The 15,568-nt window shown below is 35.7% G+C and overlaps 1 long non-coding RNA gene across 1 annotated transcript; it reads left to right on the plus strand.

The window, feature by feature from the left end:
- The first annotated feature begins 416 nt into the window (after positions 1–416).
- Positions 417–5,697, plus strand: LOC139353172 (uncharacterized). The gene is made up of 3 exons (XR_011604334.1): positions 417–569; positions 1,214–1,385; positions 5,652–5,697. It is a non-coding gene; the product is annotated as an uncharacterized lncRNA (long non-coding RNA).
- Positions 5,698–15,568: the final 9,871 nt, after the last annotated feature.

Below are 15,568 nucleotides of genomic sequence, written 5' to 3' on the forward strand. Positions count from 1 at the left end.
TTTAGATTCTTGAAAATAATTATCGAGGTGTTACTGTGGTCTAATCGTGCTATTTTTTATTTTGGACAATACTAACACTTGTTGTATTTTCTTTTAATTTTCGGTAAACTAAAAAAAACAACAAAAAATTGTGAAATTCAGGAAATATTTAAAATATGGTTTGGGTCCAGGTTAGCCAACGTCTTAGTTTGTTTAACAACCATATTTGTACAACAACCACTTGGGTGCAGATAAAAGAGGGACCATCGCCGCATACCGAAATAACCCCAAATAAACTTAACAGCGCTGTTATAGACGGCTTGTTAGTTGGGCGGTTTTCCAATTGGACTCTGTTAGTTGGTGGGAGTTAATTCTTCGCAGAGTGACCGCTTGGAATATTTTTGAAAAAGCAAAAACGTTAGGAAAAAGGTAGGGTGTTTCCCTCAGCCGGACGCGGTCATACGGTTGTTTTTGCGTGGAACTTCGAGCGAAACGGTTGTGTTTTTGCGCGAGAGTGCGGGTGGCGGACGCGCGTGCCAATCGGAAAAGGCCTAAAATCAAATGTGTGTTCGCAAAAGCAGCGAATCAAGGTGTGTGTGAGCGGTGCGGAGAAAGCCAGATAGCTTTTAGATTAAGATAAAGATAAAGATCGCCGTTGAAAGGGGGCCAAAAAAAAAATAGAGAGGGGAAAACAAGTGCAGCAACACACAAATTTAAATGTTTGCTGTTTGCCCCCGTGAGTGTGTGTGCAATTGTGTGCGAGCCGAGCATCGCCTAAATAAACAACAAAAATTGAATTTGCAGCAGAGAGAGGGTGAGAGAGAGAGAGAGCAATGCCGCTGCATGTGGCAGGTCCCGAAATCCCAATCAGAATCAGCTGGCCCCACAGGGGCCTCTCCCTGTTGTGTTGGCCAGTGTAAAAGTTTCCTTTTTCGGCTTGCATTCTGGACACACACACATCTCTCCTTCTCTTTCTCCAGGGCCGCAACACTATGCTACAAACGATGTGAAAACCCGTTTCGCTTCATTTCGTTTTATCGCTTCCCCCACTGATTCTGTTTCTTTTTTTCTGCTGTCGCGTCACGCCTCGTCTTCTTGTTGTTGTTGCTGCTGCTGCACTACAGTTGTTGCTTTTCTTAATGCCTCTCATTCATTCATAGAAAACGGTCAGCAAAGCAACAACAGCAATAACAACAGCAACAACAATGCGATTTCTTTTATTTTCGCCCAAAAGAGCAGCCAAAAAGCCAACGTAAAAATTAACAAAGCCAAATCAAAAGAAATCAAATTTCAAATTCGTGCGGCCACCAGCAACCAACAAAAACAACAACGGAGAAAATTATCAAAATCATCATCATCAGCAGCAAAAAAATCGAAAATTGCCCCGCTGTATGTGTGTGTGTGATGTAAGTTCGATAATAGTTCCGTACAATTGAAAAAGTTTATTTCGTATATCTATATCTATGCAACTGGTCTATTATAGTAGGTCTAACTGCCGCTATTGTTAGCCCTAATTTGACTTCCTTTCGTTTTCCGCTTGCTCGTGGAATTCGCTTAGTATTATATCGTTATCGTACCAGAAATAGTTTTCGTATCCCCAACTAAGTATAACTTTTAAGATATCCCACAGAAAAAACTACATTGTACTACATTTCTTATCACTTATAAAATTCAACTGAATAAAATTTTTGAGATATTCCACGGAAGAAAAGAAAAAAATTCCAAACCTGACTATTATTTCGAAGGAAACACCACATTCCACATCTATATAGCTCTTATCACTAATTAAATTCAACATGAAAACCTACACATATATAACTTTTGAGATATCCCACAGAAAAAAAGAAAAAATATCGAAGCAAGCAAATACCACATTGTACTACATTTATATAGCTCTTATCACGTATTAAGTTAATCATTAAGACGTGAATATGAATTTTGAGATATTCCACAAAAGAAAAGAAAAAAACCTGACTATTATATCGAGGGAAACACCACGTTCCACTTCTATATAGCTCTTATCACTAATTAAATTTAACATAAAAACCTATACATAAATAGCTTTCAAGATATCCCACAGAAGAAAAGAAAAAAAATCGAAACAAGAAAATGTTATTTAATTGTACATGTGAGCCTTAAATATAAATTTAAAGATATCCCACAGAAAAAAAATCAAAGCAAGTACCAGATTGTTCTACATCTATGTATATAGCTCTTATCACTTGTTAACCTGAACATATAGGCCATAAATATAACTTTTGAGATTCGAAATTCGAAACATATAATGACCATGAAACATGAAAGGAAATACCACATCTATAAAGCTCTTATCCTTCATTAAATAGAACATATAGGCCATAAAATAGCAAACCAGCTATGATTGGGTTTTTTCTCTGATAGTAATCATGCCGGTCTAGACCGCAAGGTTATTGATAACGTTCTTGGTAATAATAATCAAATTATAACTCGTTCTCTATCTTACTCAGACATTTTGGCCTCACTTTTCGGTTTTCCCTCATTTTGATTAATTCCATTTCCAATCGCCTTTTAATTATCGCATTACCAAAACATTTGTTAACCCATTAAAAATTTGTTCGGTATTTGTTTTCTTTCAAAACAGCTCTTTAAAATCCCCGAAAAACACATAAATCTTGTCGTAGTTTGTGGCCAAATATTGTCACTGAATGAATACCTGAAAATATACAGCTTAACTTATGCGGACGTATTTTAAAAATAGAACTTGGTGGGTGCCTACGCAAAGTAAGAAGGGGATTACTAAATAGATATTTCATTGGAAATTTATAAGTTAATTTTATGAGGTCCTATTGAAACATTTATTAATTTACATTATAATAAATTCTGATTAAATTTTTTTTCCGATTTAAAATTTGAGTATTAAAATAAATAAATAGATATAACATTTTTAATTACCTAATGCGGTTATACGAAAACGAGCTGTTCAAACTGGCAACGTATTGCTTCTGTTTATAAGTAAAATATTTGCTAATTATCCGGATATGTACGCAGTGTAGTTCCATGTGCCTCTCCCTATTATGAACTATTTATATTTGATAAACACTCGCTTAAGTACTCCATTAGTATTATTAGAGCGTTTTCTGGTTCATCAAACGATCACTGAACAAATGTTTTTCCCAGTAATGGATATTATTTGTAGAGAAAGGTACAGAATCGCACGTAAGAGCTGTCCTTCAAATGAAAGAATTCTGTTCTTCAGACTGAAAGTTAGATGCCGTGTCGCATAATGTTGAAAGATGATAAGATATGTGGGTGGGGACGTGGTGTCTGGGTGGGGCACCGAACGCATTGCGGTGGTTGGATTACGTAGAACCTTGGACACGAGGGCGCAGATAAGCTGGGAAAGATTTATAGTTTTAAGATAAACTTTGAAAGAAATATTTATTCCCATTATGTTTAACCGGAAGTGCACAAGCGCCTTACTTTGTATGGATAGCTGTTAAGAAAATCTGAAATGTTGATTTTACATTATCTTAATACCGAGTAATTAATGCGAAAAATTGGAAAAAATTTCCCAGACATTAACGTGCTTTATTTATTAACATGTTACAAATTTAATTTTATTTTTAATAAACGGATTTGTTTTGGAAGATTTTGCTTTGTTGTCTTTGGAGTATTACATGACACCCACCAACAACTGACGCAACAAAAACCCTCACATGAATTTACAACTAATTTTGTTTGTCATAGCGACAAATCTTGAGCAACAACATTTATTAAACTGATTGACAAAACCGGCTCCAAATGACCCAGCTTTTCCATTGATTTTTGGAGCGCTGAGCTCCGGTTTAAACTCCCCCTCTTTTGGGTGAAATCGTATCAAAAATGTGTTAAATAAATGTGCTATAAAATATTTGTTTTTAAAATTATTTATATATACACTCAAATTGTGTAAAAACTTAATTTGATCCATTTCTGGTAAATGTAAATTAGAAAAGGTCTGAGATTTCGTAGTCAACATGGATTAACGAGCTCTTGACCCTTCCCCTGAATTCCTTATTGGTATTGGCTTACCATCTTGTGGCTAACCGCAAATAAGCATTTTTGCGCATTTTGTTTTCGTTTGCGTTTTACACTTTCCTAGACCCAGACCCCAGAAATCAGTCAGTTGTAAAAGTTTAACTTTGGGTTACCAACATCGTAAGTCAGGTGCGGATTTTTAAAGAGAGGAGTAAGTTCTTACTTTTAAAATTAGAGATTAATAAAAGGAAATTACTTAGCACTAAATAAGTTTTTTTTTTAATATTGAAACCGTATACTTAAATAAAATATAATATTTATTATTGTTATTGATATTTATTTTTTTATTCCTTGTATACCGTGCTTATTGTTCATATAATAGTACAAAGTTTTTAAATTGTAATAAACTAGACCATTTAGTGGAACTTATTTATCCACCTAAGGCCTGTTAAAACAGTGTCTTATTTTCAAGTTAATAAAATAAAAAATAAATAAATAAAAAAACGTTTCGCATGGCCAAGAACTTTTTGATGTTTCCAGAAGAGCAGTTTCCTAAATAAGCAACAAAATGTAAACAAAAGTATACTTTTGTTTTTTTGGTAGGATTGCTTTTTGCTATTTGCTTTTGTAATTTATTAATTTTCATTCACTCAAGTAGCCTCTACCTTTTACTTTTACCTGCCGGTCTATCTAACTCAAAAGGGGATTTTTCGGGCCGTCGCTTTGTCATGACAACTGCAGGGCAACAAAATGTTTTTCCTACTTCCGCTAACAATTAGGCACGCAAAACCGTCAGTCAGTCACCCAGTCAGGGGCATGGCCAGGGGTGTTTCACCTGAGAGGGGTAGGAGGGGCTGTTCTGGGATTGGGGCGGGACAGGTGCGCCCCTTGTGCGGTGTTCTGACACCTTTCTCCACGGCCAGAGGGCATGTCATCGTCAGCATGACATGCGTTGGGCTGCTCGGTCGAGCGGCGGCTTATGCTTAATGGTTGATTGAATTGAAACGAAAGGAAAGAAAGTGGGTTGTTTTCAGGGGCTGTAGATGTGTTCTTGTGCGGCTTAACCCCTAGATGGAGGTGCTACGAAGTTACCGGGTAATGCGTTGGAACAAACGGTCCTCTTTTGGGGTCAACCCATAGGAATATTTTCTATGTTTGCATGGCTAGTTTGTAAATACAAATTTGTATTTTGGCAATTCATTTCTGTTAAGGGCCCAGGATAACGCCCATTAGCCATAGTGATGATTAATGTGATAAACTTTTAAAACGTATGACTAAGTTATATGGAGCAGTAGGTATATTCTTTATATCTTAGGTTAAGTTCCTTTCATTTCAACAGAATAATGCAATTGGCCACACTTATCAAAACAATTTGTTTTGGTCGAATTAATAGGTTGTTTAGAAGTTATTATTATTTTAAAGAGTTAGTTCTCTAAAAAGGTTCTAAAAAATATAAAGTCATGTCCGTTCGTATGTCTGTTAGAAATCCTTTATCTTTGAGAGTTATAAGAGCTAAGGTATCTAAGTCTATTTTAAATAATTGTGATTTTGTTGGTAAAAGGTATTATTTGATTTATTGAAAAGGTGATTTAAAGTTAAAAATTTATTTTAGGACTGTGGGATTTTAAATTGATTTTCAAAAATGTTCAATGAAGTGTTTTTCTTATTTTTTTCAGATATATACCCTACCAGGACATCAAGCTTGATATTCAACTATAATTCTACGATTATCAAAGTAAGCTTAAGAAAAAGGCAGTCTATTCGATAGTCGAATATAATACACCCTTGCAGGTTAAAAAAAATGGTTTCTAAATATGAATTTTTTGCTTAAATATTTTATATACCAGCTGTTTATTTTTTTTCCTCAAGCTATACATATAAAAATGTTCAACATGTCGGTAACACATTTTCATTAGTTAAGTATTTAGTTAGAGTATTTAACGATTTCTGCATAATATTTTACTTTAGCGCCAGTTAATCCAGCTCGAGCAACAAAAGTTTAGTTGTAATTAATATGCAAATGCATAAAGTTCGAGCGACGAGAGAAAATGGGCGCCAGATAAAGAAATGGAAAACTTGAAGGCGACGTCAAAAACATTTGCACAAATCATTGGTTAGCAGTGCCAGAGTTACCTAATTGTTATGCAAAAGGGTTGCTCATGAAAGCCAGACAGTTGCTGTTGTTGTTTATGGCATTATTATTGTTTGTTTTGACTAGGTTCTTTTAAACTCAATTGAACCTTTGAACAGTCCAGGGTCCAATTAAAAGGATGCCACAAAAAAGTGCATACCGAATTTATATTCCAAAAATGAAAAAAAAAAATTTTTTTTATCTTTACAATTTAGCAATACAAGTAGGTCTCTGAAATTGGTTCACTCGGGTAAAGAAAATAGGAAATTTAATTAAAAATCGTTTGCCACTACCCCCATCACTTATTCTACCCGAGCCTTACAGTTTGTGTGTAGTTTTTGGCAGCCTTCCAAGTGGCAAATGCCGTCAATGCTGTCAGTTTCTTTGTACCCAGAGAAAATATTGTAACCTTTTTGGGCCTAAAATGTTGTCTTAAATTTGAATAATGGTTGTCCTACATTTTTAGTTAATTAGGCGCATTTTGATTAAAGCAAGAAACAAGTTTTTAGTCTTGGCATAGCCTTACTCAATGTGGCAAAAGTTTTAAAGGAAATATTTATTCCAAGTGCATAAGGTTCCGAGATAAAACTAGAAGGATAGACCATGGGCGATGGAGTATGGCAGCCACTCAAACTTGACATAGACTTGGTCCTTTGGCCTCTGATGGTATGTGTCTCCTAGGACTTGTGGTTGAATATGTGTGCGTGTCTGAGGACAAGGACGAGAGGTCCATGTGAGCACAATGGCACACGGGCCATGGGCGGGGCCCAAAACGTTGGCAGTCCTTAGAAGAAACCAATTTCATCACTTATTGTCCCTTGCCAAGCTGGCGTAGAATCAATCCTGTGAGCCTCGCCTAACCTCTGATGGGATTTTCGCACTGCCATAAGTTGGTTTAGATTTGGCCTGAGCATCCTTTTAAACGAATTAATCGAAAATGCATTATACTTTTCAGCCACATTCTTACTTTGTTGATTACTTAAAAGCTTTTTCTCACGCACAGACGAATGCATGGGAATATGCCAAGAGCCCTTGCGGCTTTTCAAATCGATAGTTGTAGAGAGGTAAAAGAGGCTGAATGAATGGTGATAGAATAGACCTTCGGCTAGGTGATATGCCCATCTATTCAGCTAAGAGGACTATGAACATCTCACTTTATTAAGCCTCATTGAACATTGATTGGGCAGAAAAATGGAATCTTATTACATGACGCAATGCAAAATAGTGAGCAGTTTTATAAGACTAACTACAATATATTATTGAACGAATAGTTTCTTTCTGTTCCAATTAAATTGATTGATAATTACTAAAGATATTTTCATTTTTTACTTACGATTTAGAAAGGATTTTAATTGAATATATTTTTTACTTGTTTGAATGTTATTTATTTTCTCTTTGAAGATACAATTTTTTTTACTTTTTGAGCAACCGAAACTTTTTGTTTAATGTGGCTAAGTATTTAACTTGCAGGAAAAATAATCCTTTGTCTAGCCTTTCCCGTTGTCTCGTTCTTTGTTTTCAGGAAAATATGCCAACGTACTCAAGTTTCTTGGAGCGTTACAAGTACCGACAAATTGCCTCCATACGCAGCCATTTTTATTATGCTTTTGAGAACTCATTAAAACCCACAAGAAGAACCTTAAAACAATTTTTCCAGGCGCTAAGGGAAAGATGAGGATTATTCAAATTATAAAAAAACCTTGTTTCTTGAACCTTTTAAAATGAATTTCTTTAAACAAAAAATAAGGTTTCATCTATAATTTTAGGAGAAACATTATTCTTACTACGTTTTATGAAATTTTTTTTAATTTTTGAGTGTATTTTAGTTGTGTTATTCACTTGTTTTTTACGTTCCTTTTTTAATGTATGCCTCTGAGGGACTAGTTTTCACTATTCAGCAGGAGAGAACGAAAAAGCTGCTTAAAAGGATTAGCGTTGCATAAAAGATGAAAATGTCCTTGACCAAAATGCTGCAAATTGAGGCTGCTGCTGCTCTCACTTTCTGCATTATTTTTCGCATTTACAAGGAAAAACGTATTGTATATGTGTACGGCGATACGCATTAAAGAAGTGATGCTTTGAGAAATAAATTTATAAATGACCACTATGTATCCAGAACTTAAATTTTTGTAGCTTGAAATTTAAGGTGTTTGATTTATTTCTGTCGGTTGACTTTTATAGTTGAATGTTTTGTTTTTATCATTCCGTGCATTTCATTTATTGTGGCATTCTTCTTGAACTTATTTCTTTCTCAATCCATTAAAATCGATTGCCTATGGAACTTTTTATGATTTGCTGTTTTCTTTTATTTATTGGATCATATACTAAGTATAGGAAATGTACAATTTCTAAACTAAATATTTTAAACATAATTTATTGCATAGATATAAAACATTGACATTCAAAGTTTTGAGCCAAAGTGCATTTATCAACATCGTTGTGAATAACAAGTTGCATTATCAAAAGCCGAAACTAATCGAATTCACCTGACTTTTCCCCTGGATAAATGGTCCCCGAACTCGTCCATCGAAGCATCCAGTCGGTAAATCAATGTGTCACCTCGGTAGAATTCATCCATTAGGACCAGCTCGTCGAACACCCGGGCGCAGTTAACAAGCGAAAAAAAATAATGACGGTACTGGGTGTCGACAATCGATCCTTGCACAGGCGCGTAATATCATTAAAAACTAATTGAGCCCATTAATAAATATGAATTATGATTGTTAATAAAAAAGAGTATGGCCAGAGTGAGGGAAAACTTGGGAAAGGATGGGAAAGTGGCATAGTTTCGGGGGAATTTTCACGCCCAGTGGCAGTGGCAGTTGACACCCACTCAACGCCACGCCCACTCTGGGCGGTTCGCAATAAACGGAGTTTTCGGTAAACAAAATGGTAAAACATTCTGTGGCACACAGAGTCTGCTGTTGCATAACTTTCAGGGCTCCAGAGAACGGGAAAGAGTGTGGCAGACATCATAAATCAATTTAGTTCCAGGGGATGGGCAGGCAGTGCAAAGGCGAGTGGATTACGGGCAACCGAGTTTCCGTGGTAAAAGTAAAATAGTCATTTTTATTTGGGCCCGATTTGGCGGGTATTCAACGCTTCATAGGATCCTCGGGGAAGCTTAAGGGATTGGAATAAACGATATGGTCAGCAAAAGTTATGAACTCAATAAATGGCCAGTTGACAATGAATGAAGGATTCCTGACCTGCCTGTAAAGCTTTTATAGTATTTTGGTCCACCTTTACTTTTTTTAACCTCAATTACCACCTTAACTATCATTTAAAACGTAAATCCTTGTAAACCTCAAAGCCCGCAAACCGTTAACCGCTCATCATAATTGAGAAAAGACCCATTTTCAGCCGCATTACAGCTCATCAGCACAGCGGATGCCATTTACTTTTTATTATTCACGATATGGGTCTAAAGACCTTAATTGGATTTCTACCCAATCGATTGCCTTTAAAAGTTTACGGCACCCACATTTTCTTAGGCAGGGTTTTATATTGAACTCAAGTGCGCTCGATTGTGTTTTCTTGATAACGTCATTTTTTTTCTTTTCCCCTAGCTTAAAAATTGACAGCCATGAATTAGGGGAGGGAAAAAGTTTGCTTAAAAAAGTTATTGTATATTTGTACTGGATTTGTATACCCATGTATCTGTTGGACCCAACATTTTTCAGGCTGAGGCGACGTGCTTTGTTGCGTATTTCATGTTTGACACATGTACTCAAACTTTTTTCTCTGCGAAAGTTCTCCGTACTCATTTTTCAATACCACTTCGACATTATTATAATGAAGATTTCGTCTTCGACAGACCTCGCACTTTTCAGACCCTTAATACTGTTTCCTGTGTCTAATGTGACGTAAAATGATACTAATTAAGTGCTAGACAAGCTTATCTCAAAGGTTGCGTGTTAAAGACCATCTTTCTGACTTCCCATACCAAAGTCAGCCTCCATCGTGAAACTTGAATTGGGCTGGGGGCTTCGGATGAGTCTACACAATGGACTTGAAAATTTGATGAAAGCTGTCGAGATTGATTGCGATAGTACTTAATTAAACAGAAGCTGCGCACTTTATCTTGTAATGTTATTAAGGTAATTGGTAAACCTTTCAACTTAAACCTAACCAGTTTCCGGGAATTTCGGCTATTGGGAAAGCTTGTGTGATCTTTTTTGTTTCGGTGCAAAGCTCAAAAGACAAAAGATGCATTTCAAAATCTACGCTTTCAAATACTAGGGGATTACTTTTAAGAAGGTGGATCTTTTCAAAAGGTTTTTGGCCTTCAAATTAGTGTTTAATTTTCGTCTCAAACTCCAAGACATAAAGATGAAAATGAGTCATATATGAAGAGAAGTAAATTTAAATCCTGTTAGCCCCGTCAGGTACTTAAATGATTGGGAAGAGACTGGCTTTTTAAGCCTCAAGCGCTGTCACGACTGTCATATTTAAAAAGCCTCCTGCTTTTGGGCAAACTTTAAGTGGCTGTTTTGTCTTTTGACTGATTGCCGCCCGAGGTACAAATGCGTGAGAGACATTTTTCAATTCATTTAATTTGCATACGAAGTGCTAAATATAATTGAAGTTCGCATTTATTTTCCAGCGAGCTTACTGATCTGGAAGTAAATTATTTGCTTTCAACTCACGAGTTCTCTATATATATAGTGTGTATATGTCCTGTTTTGTGGATCAGCGTTGGCAGCAGTCATATGTTCTGTCAGTCAGTCTCGGAAATATTTGTTTTGAACTAGTCAAGGCTGACCTGATTTTTATGAATTTACACCACCCTTTAAAATGTTCTAAATACACTCATTTAAATGTCTTTAATAAATATTTTGTTTGTTGGTTTTTAAAGTATTTTATAGAACTCAATTCTTAGTATTCATACATTAACTCAACTCGTGGTTTTAATATACGCTCTTCAACGGCTGATTTAAATGATTTGATAAGCTAACAGATAAAGAAAACCAGACGTTGTAGGTTTTAGTATTGCACCGTTATTATAATAATTAATTGGCTAGCTCAGGGTTCCAAAACTTCTTAATCTTATCTTTTGAGTGATGCCAACCTTCGAAGATACTTGCTATCAGTTTTGTCCACTTTCCATTACCTTACTCTATGTGGAAATACCCAGAAATGGGGATTTTAAACAAACTGTCACAGTTTTTTTTATATTACCTCTTTTTTAATTTTGTAAGATATATATAAAATTTAACAAGCATGTATTATAGATTTTTGAGTCATGTGCGTACTTAAAAAAACATTTTGTTGCAAAAAGTGTTGCATACACTTTTTTCTATAAACCCTATCTTTAACCAAGTTCTAGCTACGACAGGCATATATATAAAGTTTATATTATAAACCGATAAATATCAACTTCGACTTTGAGAATCGAATGATCCACCATGGTATTGACCTTCTGCATAGCTTTGTTTCAATAATTGATAAGGTAGGCTAACGACAATCTCGTAAAAAGTATTGATAGAGTTTACTTGGAATTGCTTTCAAGTGCCATTAAATCCAGATAATTATTTAGCGCCCCAAGGATTAAAAACTAATTGGGCTTATAGGTATTTGCAACTCAAAATTTGGCTCTTATCTAGCTACTTTACAGACATCTGTTTTTAACGAAATGTCAAAACACAATTCTGATTTGTTCTATTTTAGAGATATCTTATCTAACAAGTTGGTAGCTATATTCAATTTTCTTTCAGCAGAAACGCAATGTATGACATACTTGGTTTTACAAGTGAGATTGTTAAGTCTTATCTGAGAACAACTGACGCACTTACTAATAGGTTGTCTACTTAAAGAATAAAAGATAGATTTTTTAAAATCTGTTCGGATAAATTCTGTCTTAGTAATATAAACGTTTTAATTTAGAAAAGACAATGCAATACATTTTGTTATTTCGGGTTTTTGCACTTTTCTTAAGTGCAATTACCAAAAACAAATTTAGAAAGATAATTGAAATGGACTATGCTTTACAATTTGCAATAATTAAGGTACTCACTCCTTCTCCCTACATTTAATAGAAGCTTATTATGTCTGCACACTGCTCTGCTGAAAATTCAATTAATCTTGAATGCAATTTTAAGTGCACTTGTGTAAAGCGTCCTACTTAGTAGACACTTCCGCTTCAGCAGACTGCGACTTCTCGTTTTGAGTTTCCCTGTGGTGCTTTTTTAGAAGGGTTTTCCATTAAAAAAAACTTTATAAAACGTAGAAATGTTAATTAGCTTCCGACCAGAGACTCAATTTCACTATCCAATATCATTCGACAATCCCATTTCATTTTTATTTCCCTAGCCTGCGCCCGTGCTCGAGTAAACATGTTTGTTTGGGACTGACTGGCAAAATGTATATATATTTGACTCCCCCTATTTATATAGTCGTATACTGTATTCCATTAGCCAAGTGAAAGCTTCTCTGGGGACCCCACAATTTATTTGCTCTGTTAATTAAAATTACGAGCATCAGACAAATGACAAATACTATGCACATGCAATAGAACCATCACGGTAATGCTAGATATGTTAGTCTATGGGTGATTTGAAGCTAATCTAATAAAACTTTTATTTTGCCTATTGGAAGGGTTTAAGTTAAATTGTTTCAGTTTATAGTAGCATAGGATAGCACAGCGGAAGTATTGTCAGTTTATATTGGAAATTCGATATTTCTTTAGTTACGTGTCAATATACTTGAAACGAAACCTAAAACAAAATCCATAAAGCCGTTACAAAATCAAAAAAGGGTTTTTTATAAATTTTTCCAATTATCTAGGATTTCAGCAAAGTTTCGAGGATTTTAAATATCCCCGAACGTACTTTGAAGAGGGATAAAAAGTGCCAATTAAGTTTTTAATTGACAAAAGTAGCTGTGAAAGCTGTAACAAATAGATGCAATTTTTAACTTACCTGTAACTATGTGTCTGTTCTTTGCCAACTATTTAAAGATCCACCTTTGTAAAAGAAGGAAATGGCGTTTATATCTTAGCGAAACTTGAATACAATGTGTATACTAGGTGCAGTTGCACAATATTCGACTATTAGAGCACAAACCTGGGCAGCTCGCTTTTTATTGTTGGTTGAAGTCGTGCCAGGAACTATTCAGAGAACCCGATACCGCAACAGATACAGATACAGATACATATACCGCTGCAAGTACAGAGACCCTAAAAAGTAGGCAAAACACAATTGAGAGCAACTTGCCTGCAGTTGTTGGTTTTACCGAGCTCAGTCGCCGCACTGTCGCTATCCAGTTGCAAGTGCCGTAGGGTTGCATTTGGATACACTAACAAAATGTCTCTTAGGGCTAAAAGGTCACGAAAATCAATTCACATTTTGTAGAAGGAAAGAAACATTTCCCTCTCTCTGTTAAATAAAAACTGGTTCTGTATCAAGACATACTATATATTTCAAAAATCCTAATCCTATAGATGGAATGAAAAATCAAGGTGCCTAAACTTTAGAAAGTGTTTCAAGAGTTCCCAACTAAAATACAAATAACTCACTCAATTATTGTATTCCTTTTAAAGTATCATAGTTGGTATTTATATTTCAAGTTAGGGTATATAGAAATCGGGGTTTTCGCTTTGCCTTCTTTCCTTATCCCTTGCCAAAACTAATAAATTTTGCATTGTGCGCGGCGTTTGCTCGAGCGCCACATTTACCTGAACTCGGATATTGCCTTCCGGCCACATCTCTTGGCTGAGGCTGTGTCCCCATTCCTAGGACCCCCAATGCGAATCCTTAATTCTCCCTTGCTGGCTGACCCTGCGAAGGCACCTTGTGTTTTGCCAAATATTTATTGTATCAATGCCAGACTGTGCTATTCTGTTCGTGTTTTATAGTCACCAAATATTTTCAGAAAGACTGTTTGCTTAAATTGTAATCCCAAACTCAACATTGTGATATGGCAAAACATCAAACATATAGAAGAGCCCAAACGATACAAAATAATTTACTCGTTTCTATATTTTATAGAATTCGGATTAGTATTTTCACATTTGAATTTCATATTTTCTCGTTGTACAGAAAATGTTGTTGATTTTCAAATTTATTTTTATGTTTTTTTATGTATTTTCCTGTTATTGTGCTATACGAGTTTTGAATAAGGTATGTGTTTGCCAATGTGCATTCGCGTTTATTTGATTTTGCAAGTGGATGTTTGGCGGCTGTTTTTGTTGTTTGCCACATGGAATTTTGACATTTGTCCTTTGGGTGGCTGGGAAAGAGTTATGTGGGTGCACGGTTGCGCGAGTTTCATACCCAAATCCTCTGAGTTACTGCAGTTGAGTTATTCACAAAAGTTTTACACACTGACAGTTATTTGCGGAATGGCAAAACACAATGTTATTTTTGCATGCGTCTACCAAAATATCGCTTTGTTTTGTTTTGTTTCAAACTGTTCTAGTAATTTATTGAAGAAAACCACATCTTAACATCCTTAAACATTTTCAACAAATGCTCTCTAAAAGTCAGGATCTGTTTACAAACTCAACCATTTTGCTCTTGACCCAACACGTCCACTTGGCCACATGACCTGGGTTCAAACTACGAACCCGATAAATCGCTTTGTTTGGTGAGTTAGGGCTACATCCGCTCTTTTTTGCCACACCCCTTCTCATAATGTCCTATAATCACTTGAAAAGTCAAGTGGCGAACGTCAACTGCTGAGCTTGGATCAGCTTTTCTATGGGTTCAAATGGGGGTGTAAGGAGTCTGGCGGCTAAGTCGAGGGGTTTATAAGAAAACACTCTCACTGCTTGAATGAATGAGTTTGCTGCACAAGGGTACATGGGTAAATTATTGTTGTTTTTGATAACTTTTATGTTTTATATTTGAACAAATAAAGTCAGATTGCAGTAAATGGGGGATATAGTTATAGAACTTGTTATGATCCTAATGTTTATGTGAGTTGGTAAGGAATCGTATTCTTTCTTTAATATTTCTAAAGCTGAAACTTAAAACTTAAACTACATAATCTGGAAACCTGTGTAGTTCCACAAAAACTATACAGTTCCTTTGTTTCCATTTGAGCCAGCACCGCCTACTACTCTCTTTTTTATGAAGCACACACCTGCTAACGGGTAACTAACTTGGGGCAGGATGTCTTGGTTGCACCAAGTCCTCGGGGCCCCGTTTTTGAAGCAGGCGAAGACAGAGGATGAGTTGCGTTGGGAAAAGTGCAGAAAAGCATTCCACTCTTTGCATTACTCTTCATGAATTTTTCTTTGTTTTCCCTTGCAGAGCATTAATTTTTAAATAGACCAAATGCAGCTGAATTGCATTTTAAAGTGAGCCCTAACGTTTCGTCTGCGTTTCACAGATTGCCTGAGGCCTCTCTCGAAAAAGTTGTGTAGCTAACCCATAAAACAATTGGTTGTGTTTCATTCTGGGTGTTTTAATTGTTTTTAACCAAACTTCTTTTGGGGATTTACAAAAGGCTTACAAAGAG

This window comes from Drosophila suzukii, chromosome 2L (assembly GCF_043229965.1).
Source record: "Drosophila suzukii chromosome 2L, CBGP_Dsuzu_IsoJpt1.0, whole genome shotgun sequence".
In the NCBI taxonomy this organism is placed as follows: domain Eukaryota; kingdom Metazoa; phylum Arthropoda; class Insecta; order Diptera; family Drosophilidae; genus Drosophila; species Drosophila suzukii.